Source organism: Acinonyx jubatus, chromosome E4, assembly GCF_027475565.1.
Source record: "Acinonyx jubatus isolate Ajub_Pintada_27869175 chromosome E4, VMU_Ajub_asm_v1.0, whole genome shotgun sequence".
Taxonomy (NCBI): domain Eukaryota; kingdom Metazoa; phylum Chordata; class Mammalia; order Carnivora; family Felidae; genus Acinonyx; species Acinonyx jubatus.
Window position 1 is genome coordinate 22,760,569 of NC_069395.1, and position 15,944 is coordinate 22,776,512.

Below are 15,944 nucleotides of genomic sequence, written 5' to 3' on the forward strand. Positions count from 1 at the left end.
TAATCAATTTTATTGGGTTTTTAAAACTGTAAAAGAAATTTTCTTTTTTCACTGTTACAAATATTTGACCTTAATTCTATCCAGTTTATACAACTCTGTGTAGTTCAAACCACTTATAAAAAACTTTACGGATTTTTTGCTTTCAAATACAGAAATAAATATGTGGTGGAAAACATATACAAAGCTATTTTTTTAGAATTATTAATGCCTCATATTTCAATTCCATGAATGATGAAGTCTCAGCTCAGTTTATTTAAAGAAACATCTGTAATCCTAACATTTTGAATTAATGTTAATTTTTGTAAAACAGTTTTAATTAGGTCCTTGAACCCATTTATTTAGCGAAAGCTTGTGAAGAATTTGGTTGCTCAGACAAATAACTTGTGAGTGAAAGACACCCAGCAATGTGTTTTGATTGAGTGAACTTTGGGCTGCAAGCTAACACAAGGCTTGACAACATATCTCTGTTTAGCCACATTTTCTGTTTTCTCAACCTCAGTTTTTTCTTTTTTCTTTTTTTTGTCCTTGTACTACTTGACTTTTTAGTCCTTCTCTTATGGCGTATTATGTAATTTATTTTGTATCAGTAAATTATAAATTATAGGTCAGCATAAGCAGATATGCGTGTCTCTACCTGTCTCCTACTAAATTTTCTACAGTGATAAAGATAGTGATGATTATCAATATATTATTCAAATATATATACCTCAGTGCTTGTTTAGTTCTCACCCCTGGTGAAAAGGTCAGCCCCTAAAACATGCAAGTAGTATGTATTCTTGCCATTGAAAATAGTATAACTGAAAGAGTCATATCCATGAAGAACAGTATTGTTTTCATTTTCTGGAGCTGGTTACATTGAGATGCTTATATGAAAATTGTAAATCAATTACAAATCAAAACTTGCAAGTTCAAGAATCTATATAAACAATTTAACATCAGACTCATATTTAAAATCATGATTTTTTTTCTCCATAATTTCTTAGTACATGTGACCTGAACTTTTCATCTGGAGATCAAGCAATCCTCTCATACCTGTAGTACTGCACTGAATTTGTTAAGACAATGATTCTCTATTTTTTAAGTGTCTCCAAGGTGTCCAAAAGAAAATTTTGCAAGTCACCTAACTATCCTAATCTGTATTTAAATCACAGTAATACATATATTCACAAAATATTTTGTTAAAATCTTCCTGCACTCCCAGCCTTTCTTAAGGAAGATTCTAGATTTTTGAGATGCTTCTTCAAATGAAAGAATGAATATATACCATTTATGTGATATACCCTACTGGAAGTCACATCAACTCAAACATATCCTTCTAACTAGATGAAAATGTGTCCTGTTTCCCCTACCCTGAAGAATAACTTTTCATTTCTGAGTGATATTTTCCAGGACAACCGAAGTGAATTTTGTAATTATCACATGATCTGTATTTTAAGAAAAAATATTCCTAAAACTCAGTCTTCAAAATGGTTCTAAATGTATCTAGCTATTTGCATGTATTGTGGACATTTACTTTTATTGTGTAACCATAAGTTTTATTTTAGATTATTGTTTAAATTGAGAATTTAAGTATAAAATGAAGCAGAAAATCCTCAAATTATCTGAGAAGATGAGGTTACATTATAAGAACATACAGGATTTCCTCCTTTCTTAAGGCTAAATAATATTTCACTTACATACCACATTTTCTAGATTCAATCATCTGTTGATGGACATTTGGGTTGTTTGAATACATTGGCTGTTGTGAATAATATTGCCATGAAAAAGGGAGTGATGGTATTTCTTTGAGATACTAATTATCCTGACATTTGAGACAATATTGATAAACCTGAAGGGCATTATGCTAAGTGGAATAATCCAGTCACTACTGGATAAATATTGTGTTATTCCACTTATATAAGATATCTAAAATAGTTAAACTCAAAGAAGCAGACAGTGGAACAACGTTACTAGAGGAAGGGGTGGGGTGGGAAGCAATGGAGAGCTGTTAAATTGGTATAAAGTTGCAGTTATGTAAGATGCATCTATGTTATCTAATTTATTAGTATATAGTTCTTCATAAAATTTACTATTAATCCTTTTTTTTTTCTGTAAGTTCACTAGTAATGTTCCCACTGTCATTTCTGATTGTGATGATTTGTGTCTTCTCTTTTACCTTTTTCAGTCCAACTAAAGGTTTGTTAGTTTTGTTGATTTTTTTCAAAGGACCAAATTTTGATTTTGTTGACTCTCTTGTTTTTCTGTTATTGCATTTATCTCAATTATAATTTTTATTATTTCCTTTCTTCGGCTAGCTTTGAGTTGGTTGCTTTCTTTTTCTACTTCCTCAAGCTTATTGTTTTGATATTGTTTTCTTATTTGATGTAGATATGTAGCTATAAATTTACTTTACTGCTTGTCACAGTTATGATACACTGTATTTAATTTTCATTTGTCTCTAAATATTTTTTATTTTCCTTGCAATTACTTCTTTGGCTCATTGGTTGTTTGAATTTGTTGCTTAATTTCCACATATTAGAGCATTTTTCAGTTTTCTTTCAATTGTTGATTTCTAGTGTTATTCCATTGTTGTTAGAAAGATACTTAATATGATCTCAATCTTTTCAAATTTATTGAGGCTTATTTTCTGATTTAATGTACGATATAACCTGGAGCATCTTCCAAGTGTATTTGAGAAAAATGTATATTCTGCTGTTTTGGTGTTGAGTGTTCTATATTTGTCTATTATATCTACTTAGTTTATGAAGTTGTCTTCTGTTTCCTTATAGATTTTTCTGTATATGCTATCCATTATTCAAAGTAGTGTCTCGAAGTGCCCAACTATCACTGTAAAATTGTATATTTCTCTTTTCAATTCTGTCAGTGTTTTCTTCATATATTTTGGGCTCTGTGGCTTTGCATGTATGTTTATAAATGTTGAATCTTCTTGATGATTTAATTCTATTAATCCTACATATTTAAGAAATGTATAATGCCACTTTGTTTCTTGTAACAGTTTTTGACTTAGAATCTATTTTGTCTGATATTAATATAGCCATTACTTTTCTCGTTTGGTTACTATTAGCATAGAATATATTTTTCTTCCACTTAATTTTATCTTTGGATGAGAAGCGTATCTTTTGTAGATAGTGTTTAGTTGGATCACTTAAAAATATCCATTTTGCCAACCTATGTCTTTTGCTCGGAGAATTTTTTCCATTTACACTACTGTAATCACTAATAAGGTAAGACTTCTGCCATTTTGCTGGGGTTTTGTTTTTTTGGTATATCTTATACTCTTTTGATTCTGGTTTCCTTCATTGTTGTCTTCTCTCATATTTAATTGAATTGTTTGTAGAACTGTTTGAACTCCCATTACATATCCTTTTTTTGGTATATTTTTGAGGTTATTTTCTTTATTATTACCATAGAGGTTTTTATTTAACACCCTAAATTTATAAAATCTAGTTTGAATTGATACTAACTTAACTTCAGTGACATAAAACAATTTTACATCTAGATAACTCCACATTCTCCCCATGTGGAGCTATGCACATTGAACTTAAGCAGGGTATCCTGTTACTCAACTGAAGAGAGCTGGATCATCTCCAGACCACAGCAGAGGCATGTCCATGATGAGTTATACATAAATCCAGTTGTCTAGGTAGAAGTTAGCCTTGTAACTTAGTAGAGGATTAAGCCTATTCACAAGTTTCACTGCCTCCAATTGTTATTATTTTAGAAAAGAAATCTTAGTTTTCTTTATGTTACACTTTTACACTTCATGTTCTGTTTGTTTTAATTTTGTTCTGATGAAACAACACTATTAAGGCTATAATATATTAATCCATGGATCTTAAAATGTCACAAAATCATTAACTAATTTTCCCTGCTAGAGTGACCATCTAACCAGATATCTCAGGTAAAAATACATTTTGATTAAGTACTGTGAATATTTCCAAGTCTTTACAATGTAGCAAAGAAATGATGTGTATAGTACTTCTGGTTGCTTTAAGAAATATTTTCTAAAATCAAAAAGGGCAATATATCAGAAATGAAACCTATCTTTTTAGTCTGTGCATATAAACTAAACATTACTATGCAGTAGAATTGAAAGTCAGGATAAATATTCAGCATCAACTGTATTCAACTCCTGTTAGAGCTGTTTAGCATTACCGCTATCCATCATCGCTAGAGTTGTTGGCCAGCATTTAAACACATATGGCCAAAATCAGTTGGCAAGAGCATGACATTGTCAGTTAAATGCATGTTAGTGACTTTTCTATTATGATTCGAGTCAAACATGTCTTTTGTTACTTCCTTTTAAAGTTTCATGAATTTGTACAGTCCAAAAATATTGCATTTCTAGAAAGAACTTTCATTTCCTTTATAACATTTGATTTTATAAATTTTATCTTTGGATGAGATATTTTATAAACTTTGGTTGAGAAATTTTATAAACACACACACACACACTCCATCACTAGTACACTGCCACCAAAACCAGAAATCCAAATAATTTTTCTTTATGTTTAAGTTTCTATAATTCAAACTTTTTAAATATTAATTATTTATTAGTTATCAATTAAACATTTCAAATAAATGTTATTATTGTTCATTTTCAAGGATTTTATTAAATCTAATTTTGAATGAAATTATTGAATCAAATCTTTTGAATACTATAATTATAAAGCAATAGCATGTCCTTTTTTTAGTATAGCTGTTATCCAAACATATTCCTCTAAAATAGGATCCAGGAGGGTAGGTGATGGGCATTGAAGAGGGCATCTTTTGGGATGAGCACTGGGTGTTGTATGGAAACCAATTTGACAATAAATTTCATATATTAAAAAAAATTAAAAAATAAAAAAAATAAAATAGGATCCATAAGTATATGTAAATATAATGTCTATTTGATAAATAACTATACTGAGGAAATTAAATATAAGTTTTAATAATAACCTATTTTATATGCCAAGATGTAACTGAATCTAACAGTTCCCAACACAATGGTATTATAACAGACCATCTCAAAAATACTATGTGATGCCATACCAGATCATTTGAGATATAGTATCACAAAGTGGTTAAAAGTTACAAAAATATTTTAAAAGTTAAAGGTGGGGTGTCATGGTTCAGTGGATTGAGCTCAGTGGGTTGAGTGCCCGACTTTGACTCAGGTCATGATCTCATGGTTCGTGGATTTGAGCCCGGCATCGGGTTCTGTGTTGACAGCTCAGAGCCTGGAGCCTGCTTCAATTCTGTCTCCATCTCTCTCTGCCCCTCCCCTGCTCCAACTTTGTCTCTGTCTCTCAAAAATAAACAAACATTAAAAGAAAATTTAAAAATATTAAAAGTAAAACCCTACAAGTTTTTTTTAAAACAAAACTGATGAAAAGCTGAGACTTTGATTTGTTTAAAAAAGATTTAGATACGGGGCGCCTGGGTGGCGCAGTCGGTTAAGCGTCCGACTTCAGCCAGGTCACGATCTCACAGTCCGTGAGTTTGAGCCCCGCGTCAGGCTCTGGGCTGATGGCTCAGAGCCTGGAGCCTGTTTCAGATTCTGTGTCTCCCTCTCTCTCTGCCCCTCCCCCGTTCATGCTCTGTCTCTCTCTGTCCCAAAAATAAAAACATTGAAAAATAAATAAATAAATAAAATAAAAAAGACTTAGATACTTCCATACAATTATATTACTACATAATTGCAAAATAATTTGCTTATTTTATATACTTTAAATGTCTTAGCACCTAAAATTAATAAGTAGGTGAACTTCTGTGTTTTATATTGTAGATTCTATAATTTCAATATAATAAGGTTGTATTATGAAGTTATGTAAGAGTTGTATTTCTAATGCAGATTTAAAGTTCATTGTGGTTAGTACCCTTCAAATGCCAATAACAGAAACCAACAAAAATTGAGCTTAAAAATAAAACAGTACAAAGTTTTTATACAAACTCTAAATGCAAACATCCAGTTGTACCTTAAAAAAGGCACTAGAACCAGAACAGGAAAAAGGGTATTTTTCAGTCTTGTGCCTGTTTTCCATCTTCAAATGACTTACTCTTTCCTATTAGCACACTTTTTTCTGTGTAGTTAGGAAAGTGTGGTATGGCTTTCCCCGTCTCTTGTATCGGCCTAGATTCCTATTTGCACAAAGAAAAGAAATATACTGAAAAGAGATTGGGTCCTTGGGGAAACTTTGGGAACTGTTTTGAGAGACTTCAAAAAGGAGTAGGAACAAACTGGGGCACCTGAGTAACTCAGTCAGTTGAGCATCCAACTTCCACTCAGGTCATGATCTCAACACTTTGTGAGTTCTGGCCCCGCCTGGGGCTCCCTGCTGTCAGCCTGTCAGCACTGAGCCAGCTCTGATGCTCTGTCCCCTCTCTCTGATCCTCCTCTGCTTGCACTCTCTCAAAGGTAAATAAACATAAAAAGAAAAAAAATAGCTTAGAAGCAGGAACAAACACAAATACATGAAGTTAATGGTGGAGCTGAGTTGATCAATGAAGCTGATTTGGTGAAGCCATCACTGCTACTGCCATTTAATATTGGATTCTGCTAACTCTGGGTATTGCCAAGTACTTTTCCTGTTTTGCTCCTGGTAATGGAGGTGACAATTTCCTCGTTATAATAATCCTTAGTTACAAGTTCAAAAATCATCATGTAGGTATCTCTTCCTAATTGAGCATCACATATGTAATAGGTATATCTGAGCTTCTCAGAAAGCTACCAAGAATACACATACTTTGCCACTCTTAACAATTCAAACTGAGCTCTTTCTCCATGGTGACTTACAGTTTTGGAAATATCTAATCAAGAAATAGGGCATAGAAATCCTTACAGACTAAGTGGTGACATATTTATGTCTGTTACTGTGTTCACATGATAAACATCTAAGTTAATGGAAAAATTGTGAGATAGTTACCTGGTTCCTATGCCATATCTTTAGGGGAGCAGGTACAGTGTCTCACTGGGAGAAATGTGATCATGTAGTCACTCCTGTCACATCTAGTTGACTGAGGCTATTGGACAGGGACAGGCAACATAAATTTGGGCAGGCCTTCCTCTGTATTAGGTGGTTGTGGCTGCTGTAATAAATTATCACAAATTTGGTGGCTGAAACAATAGAAATTTATTTTCTCATGGTTCTGGAGGCCAGAAGTTCAATATTAGCTTTACTGTGCTGAAATCATGGTGGAGGCAGGGCCATACACCTTCTTGAAGCTCTAGAAAAGTAGCCCTTGCTTCTTCCAGCTTCTGGTGGCTGTGGAGTTTCTTGACGTGTGGCCATACCACTCCAATCTCTGCTTCTTATGATCACATCACCATCTTTTTTGTATCAGTGCCTGTCAAATCTTTTATTTGCTACTTCTCAAAAAGGATACGTGTGATTGCACTTAGGACCCACAAAGATAACCCAGGATAAGATTATCTCGAGTTAATTTAATCAGATCTATAAATTCATTTTTCCCCCTTCTTCCCCATATAAAATAATATGCACAAACAGCTCTGAGGAATTAGATCACAGATATAATTTGCAGGGGGCAGCATTCATTAAACAACTATAGTCTGCCCTCAACCTTTAAAAGTCTATTTTATTTTATGTCTAACCCATATGCAAAATACATTAAACCCAAAGTGTCCAAGAGTTTCAACCCATCAGAGCATGAATTCAGAGTCCAAAATCTAGTCCAACTATTGGCACAGACATTCCAAATGTCCACCTAAATCAAGTACGGTTAAATCTCTGATTATGATCTATCCTGGGGCAAATTTGTCTCCAGTTGTGGTCCCAAGAAGCTAGAAAACAAGTTATCAACTTCTACATTACAAGAGTGAAACAAGCATAGAATAACAGTTATAGAGATTCCCATCCCCAAAAGAAGAAAATATTTTCCAAGGAAGGGAAAAAAGAGTGCTTCATCTCAAGTTATTTCTAACTCCAGCAGGGAAAATTTCATTAGGTTTGAAGGAATAGAAAAAATCCTCTCTGGCTTCATGTTCTGCCCTCTGGGCTCACAGGGGTAGAAGGACCAGTGTTGCACAGAGAGAACAGATCCCAGAAATTTTTTTATGATTTGGAGGATATATCAAAGCATATAAAATCACAAAACAAAATGCTGGTAACCTTAAAAAATGTCCTTGAAAACATATTGGGTACTCACAAATTGTCTTATCAGCGATAGGATACTCTTAAGTTGTCTTATCAGGGTAAGTGTTAATAAAGCATACAAGTCTTTCAAATCCCCATCTAGTCAGTAACTCATTATATGAGAAATTCAGAAAATAGCTCTATGTTGCAACTTTTTTTTTACTTATATGCTTTTGTAAATTAACTGTGGATTTGTAAAAGTATATTTAATATATATAATATATTTTATCTATAATATATAATAATAAATTAAATTAATATAATATATTTAGTATATAATAATAAATTTAATAAATACATATAATACATATTTAATATAATATATAATATATATATAAAATTCTAAGTAAAGCATTTTTTTTCTTGACTACTTCAGTCGAGAATTTTTTAATAAGCCTCCTCAAAGCAGAAAGAAAAGTAAGGTTTACTATAAAAGGTAAACATTTCTTAAAATCATGACTTTCTTGAAAATTTATCATAGCTTTTGTTTGAGCCTTTTTATAATAAAAAATATTCTTGCCTCTCTATTCAAAATCCATTGATGTAGATGTGCTATTCAAAGTGACAAATAGAGTCTTTCACAATGAAAAGAAGTTAAGCAACCAAACAATGTGTCAAACTACTTTTCTTGTAACTTTGCATTTGCAAGATTGCCTGGTTAATGATTTGAAAAAAAATGTTCCACAGCCCCATTTGACCGGTGAAATGAAGCAACATTGTTATACTTGACTGCATTTAGGCCTAACAACATGTCACATTTTTTTTTGAGATAAACTGCAAACCACTTACTGATTTTTCCCCCCCTGGCAAACCTTAATTTTGGAAACAATTGCCTGTTATCTCCTACCCTTCTCATAGAAGGAAGAGACAACTTTTACAAACAAAGTAATTCTAGAGCATAGATATGAAACTGCCAATTTCTAACATATTACATGTTTATTTTGTTCATTTTGTGTTTGGGGTTTTTTACCTTTTTAGTGTCTAATAATATGAAGGGCTACCATTTATTTAGCACTGCTGTGCATCAGGGCATATGCTAGATATTTCATTTTCACAGTGAAAGAAAGAAAGAAAGAAGAAGGAAAGAAAAGAAAGAAAGAAAGAAAGAAAGAAAGAAAGAGAAGAAAGAAAGAAAGAAAGAAAGAAAGAAAGAAAGAAAGAAAGAAAGAAGGGAGGGAGGAAGGAAAGAAGGAATTTCTTTATTTCTTTTTCAGATAATGAAATTGAAGTTGAACAAATTAATTTTCAAAAAGCCATACTGTTATTAATGGCAGGCTAAACAAAATATTATGTTTCTCTGGCTTAAAAACTACAATCATTCTATTATAACTCATGGCCTCTTTACCAATGTATAAACACAAGAAGAGATTTTTATCTATTCACATTTTTATATCCATTTCTTACCTATGAGAAATATAGAATTAATTTAAGAATAAACTTATTTGAGGGTTAAATGGAAGAGTCTTTTTGGATCTTTTTGCACAACTGGAAACCTAAGGCTTTTGCCTTTGGGCACAGTAAGGTTATTAAAGGCAGACATAAAAACATAATCAACAGTAGTCCTGTGGCCTTCAGTCATTGTCCACTAGCCAAATCACACCCTGTTCTGTGAACATGAAACTAATCCAATTCTCTGACCAAGCCTAGAGGGAAGCTGAATGAAAAAATCTCTTTAAGGACTGTAAGACCTCAATGTCGACTGACCTGGAACATTTTGTTCCTCAGTGGAGACTGACCTGGAACAGATAACACCTTCACTGATTAACTTCACTGTTTCTAAATGTCATGAGCTTCTAGCTACCATTTGCAACTCTTATAAGTTTCTGTAGTCCTCTTTATGTATATTTTAGGACCAGGGATAGTGCTCCTTTGTTCTTTCCTCTTGGACATTGTACATCTTACAAAGAAGCAACTGGCACACTGCTTTATGCGTATGGGAGTCTCTTCAATCAGTTGACTAGGCATTTTTACTAATGCAAAATGGTTAAGGAGAATAACTGCCCACATTGATTCCCAAATTAAACCAAGAGTTGTAGCCTTTTTGGTCTCTTTACCTCACTGAGGTAGTTTCTATCCCCACGTTCCAACATTTTTTTCCACCCCTTGGTAGATTTCCCTTAAGTTGACTTTTAAAAATTAGTCCATTCCCACTATTTTGGGGATTGTTCCATGCATGAAACAAATGTTAGTTTCACATAAAAGAGAGACATAGAAAAAGGAAAACATTATACTGGAAATCCAGATTGTTGACTGGTGAAATTTTATAGAGAAATATTCAGTATAATGCACAATTTGAAAATAAAGGGTCTTGCTTTTTTTTTTTTTTACTGCATACAAGAATAATATTTATCTCACAAAATTATTTGCAGTTTAAATGATACAACTTTTTTAAATCCTCATCTAAAATAAGGCATAAAAATAGACATCATTACATTCATGATTATGTTAACAATCATGTCAATAATATGGAAGATAAAACCACATACAGATATTATCATGGCAAGAAACAACAGGCATTACATAATTATCATTACATCATGATAGCCTTCCAAAAAACCCATTAATCTTTTAAATAACTTTTATTTTGGTCTACATAAATCAATACCAGCATCAGTAAGCTTCCCAGTAAGTAGCCGTATTTTCCAAGATAGTTCATTCTTGAAGTTCTTGTCTTCTTTAAATCCCACTGTATAAATCTGTTGGTAGCAAATCCAATTGGACACCTGCCAATTGGATTATTATCATTTGTTCTCTGGAAATATTTTCTATTTTCCATCTGACCACTTAGCCACTGCTGAACACAGCAGTTACACCATCTTCAGTCGGGGAGATAGTTTCTTTTACTCTGGTGATCCAGCATAGATGTTTCATTCAGATGTGCTATTATTGAAATGGATGTAAAAAAAAAAGAAACTATCAAAAATTTCCTGATTTTAAAAGTAACACAGTGCCTGCCTGAAATTTGAGAAAATTTCATGTGTATGAAATAAATTAGAAGTATCTGTTACCATAATAATTAGTGTAAAGATTTTTATTTATTTCTACTTGGGTATATTTTAATACATATTTAAATAAAAATTACTCTAAACAAACTCCAACTATAAGAAAGTTCAAAATGATGTTTTAAATATAAGCCTAATTTTGTAAAAAATAAGTTATAGTTTTTGTTTTTGTTTTCACTTTTGTTAAGTTTTTTGTTTTAATTCCAGTCTAGTTAATCTATAGTGTTATATTAGTTTCAGGTGTTTGAGATTCAGGTGAATAAAGTGATTCACCAGTTCTATACATAACTCTCATAGGCTATAGATAGACAAAACTCTTATCCTCCTCCTATGTAACAGACGATCTCATAGGCTATAGACAGACAAAAAAATGTAAAATATGACAAATTGGGAGCATTTTTTACACTCAATTTTGAGTCCTCAAATTGTTAAATTTTAAGAAGAAACTTTATCTGAATAATGTAGTAGTAAAAATACCTATAAATGGAGAAACACGCCAATATAAATAAATGGTGAAAGTATAAGGAAATGAAAGCATTTAAAATAGAAAAAGTATGACCTCTGAGAGATGAGCTGCAAATTTCAGTACCACTTCTGATTCGCTGAATTATCATGGCCAAATTGTTTGGCTTCTCTGACTCTCAGTTTCCCCTTTGTAAAGGGAAGGTAATATTAATACCTTACTCAATGGAGTTTTGTAAATTTAATGAGATATTTATGTACTCAATAAATGTTAATTGTTACTATTCAAAATAAATAAATCAGGCAGTTTTCTGTAGCCTAAAATTTCAAATTACCTGGAATTTTTATTTTTTGATTTATTTTTTAATGTTTTTATTTATTTTTGAGAGAGACAGAGCACAAGTGGAGGGGGTGGGGGGACAGAGAGAGGGAGACACAGAATCTGAAACAGGCTCCAGGCTCTGAGCTGTCAGCACAGAGCCCAACGCGGGACTCATGAACCACAAGATGATAACCTGAGCCAAAGTTAGATACCTAACTGACTGAGCTACCCAGGTGCCCCTACATGGAATTTTTAAAGTGAGAAAAACTGAACCATAAAAGTCCAGAGCAAAGAAACAAAAAACCTTCCATTGAAGGTTCATGAAGGCCATGAAAAACGAAGGATTTATCCTTAGATAATTCTCGTTTAGAATTTTTATATTTTGGGCAGGGGGCTGTGATATTTCTATATAATATGGCATTCTACATTATATTTTATGTCAAATTAGCAAATTAAATGTGTTGAGTATTATGTGCCCAGAAATTATTGGTATGTTTTAAAATGTACTTTTGTGGGGTGCGTGGGTGGCTTAGTCGGTTGAGCATCTGACTCTTGATGTCAGCTCAGGTCATGATCCCAGGGTCTTGGATCAAGCCCCACATCAGGCTCTGCACTGAGCATGGAACCTGCTTAGTATTCTCTCTCTCTCTCCCTCTGCCCTTCTCCCTTGCTGGAGTGCATGCTCTCTGTCTCTCTCTCTTTAAGATAAAAATAAATAAATAAAATAAACATCAAATTACTGTTAAAAAAAACAACTAAACTGTACTTTTGTTATCACACAATAATAAACAACTAAATTTATAAGTTTATAAACCATAAACAACTAGGTTCATAAATTTAGGTATATTAAGATTTTAATAAATTTTCTTTCATGCAGAGCACAGTATTTTTTATAAAGACTGAAACTAGTTTGGCACAATATTCTTGCTTCTTTTATTTCATTTTCAATGTTTAAAACATCAGCAGTAGCCTTGTCAATTTCCTTTCTGTAAATAAATGTCATCATTGTACTTATTTTCTCTGTTGTCTCAATTTTAATGATACCCACCTTAAAACTGTTTTGAAGTAAAAATGAATAACAGTTTCCTGTTAGCTCTTTATAGGATTGCTTTGACTACTATGTTGCTACAAATATAATAACATTTATTTTGGCTCTGCTGAACAATTCAATTCAATGGATTCATGAATATAAATCAGTTATTTAGTGCTTGCTTAGCAGGTAGTAAATTCATATATATCTGTTTATATATTGGTTTGCAAACCTCAAGTCCATATCTTATTACATTTTTCAGATAATCCCATCTCTATTTACTTACATAACACAGTTCCAGTTTCAAAATTCAGACATTTATTTTTGTCGTACATGATCTAATCACATGCTTATGAAGGAAGGCTATTCAACTACTTCGCACTTGTTGTTTCTCTTTGCATGATACAAAATGCAATATCAGATTGATTATCATGGTCAGAGTAATAGCTGTAGCCAGTGTCCTAGGCCTGTCCAGTCTACACTTGTTTTTATAACTCAGCAAAACGTGATGACATTCAAATTACTATTATTAATAGGTGTGCAGATCTCTTTAGTAGGTATGGTGTATTTTCAACAGAATCTGTTAATTGGTTCATTTGTTTCTCTTAGTTTGCAACTTGTTTTCTCCTTTACCTGTTTCTTACTTTTGCTTACATTTTAGTTTACTATTTTGTCTCTGGCCATTACATTCTTAAAAGCTTATCATTTATTTTCTAGTAGAAATATGGGATAAATGGGCTTCTCTGTATTTCAAAAGAAACAAAATACAAGATACAGGCCTGATTAATTAGCAATGTTTCCCTTTTTTATCGTTTATCAAAAGGATCTCTTTTCCTAATATCCAAAGTCTTTCGGGCTTGTTAGTAAAAAAATAAATAAAAAATAAAAGACATGCTTTACTTTTAGAATACACACCATCATAGAAGAATAAAAAATTATGTTTTTCCTTAATTTCAAAGTCAAAATAAAATTAATAACCTGATTGAAAACAAATTAAGAAATTGAGACAAACCATAGTTTGTTTTTAGGGCACATTTTTATTTGGCTACACTATCCATTACTGAAAATTATTGTGACTTACTTGTATTATTTTTATAAGTTAAATAATAAACTAAATTGAGGTTTCAAACTTTAAGGAGCAAGTAGTCTATAGGAGACCAAATATAAAACAGCTTTATGCAGCGTACCCTCACTCACAAAACAAAATTCAGTATCCTAAACACAGTAGATATTCAGCAACTATCTTTAAATTTAATAGATTATGACTCCATTTTAACTCTAAACTATCAAATTAAAAATATGTGTCCCTTAAAGATTGTGGTTGAAAGGAACATATTTACACTGACATTTCAGGAAGTGAATTATGTTGCTCTTATGTTTTAATTCTCACCCCTAAATCATGCTAAAGAGATAGTTCAAAGCCTTTTGTGTTCTCTTGTTCTTTTATAAATCTTTACTAATTTTAAGAATTACATAATAAAGTCATCACATTAGTGCTCTAATTTCAATATTATTCTGACAAATTTGAAAAAAAATCTAAAAAAATAGCATGTACAGGTTTTTTATGGTCAAGTGACAGAGCATATACTCTTAGGGAGAAGAAAAAAACGCCCATCCTCTTACCCAATAAGTAATATATGGGATTAGAGAGCAAATAACATTGGCCTGGGAGTCAAAGGGTCTGGGTTTAAAAACCTGTGATAATTTAGGAATGCATTTAAGAGTTCTAGATGGTTGATATTCTCAGCTGTGAAATGAAAAGATTAGATTATGATTACCTAAAGTAATTCAAAGTGTCAATGTCTACAGAATATAAGATGGATAAGCTTGTTTTTGCAAATGCTTAAGTTCATGAGAAGAGGGATAATAATTGAAGTGTTTACTTTTGTATTTAGCAGAGTGCCTGACCTATGGTAGGTACTCAATAAATATACTATGACTAAATAAGTGAGCTGCATATGAGTTAGTAGTACCATGCCACTGCAAAAGAAAGCTTAATAGCACTAAAATGATATCACACTACATCTTAAGACATGATTCTTCTACTCTGTGTTCTCCACTTTCTATAATATGTTTATTTGGTCTAATGTGCATTAAAAGGATCTAGTGAAAATAGCAGTCAACAGGGACAATCCAGAAAAATCCTCATTTGTTTTCAAACCACACTTTTAATTTTTTATATTTTATGTTATTGGAAATCAAAGTGATGATAGAATGTATGTTCATTTATTATGTAAAGATATAATTTAGAATTGCATACACTTGAGGGTTTAAACATACCAGTTGTGACACAATGGCCCAACCAAAGTCAATCTTTTCAACATGGTAGCCATGGCCCCATTGTTTATGCTTAGTAAGTAAATGTCCTATCTCTAAAATAGAAATACAATGCTTATTTCATAGATATATTTTAAAGGAGTTCTTCAATAAATTTGCATTTCTTCTAAAGTCATACCTTAATTATTTTCTCAGAACACATGAGACTTTTGATACAGAGGATAATTAACAAACATAAATTAGTATATTTGATTCTGGAAATTCATCTCAGAATATGAAGCATCAGATGTTTAGTTAAAGTTAATGTGTATATTTCAATTATCTTCATTTTTTATGTTTTAAATTATATTTATCAATATTGTGATTTAGGGATAAGATTCAAACACATCTTCTGTCTCATCCCACAATGCAGTCTATTCAACTAAACTGGATTTCTTATAGATTCCAAAGTTCTCTGTCATTTCTCACTTCTCTCTCATGCTCACTTTTTTTGTCCTGACAAGATTGCATCATACTTGTCAGACTTTAAGTTTATATTTATTATTTCAAACCGAATTCTGAAGTCATTTTATTAAAGCCGTTCTTGACTTCAGCAAGAGAGTTTGTAATTCTAAATAAATATTTCTATTACAAATTTTGTAATCTTTTTTAGCAGTTAGTGCTTTCTAGTTATTTTCATGTTTATTTCTCTTACTAAGTTGACAGCTTATTGAGGA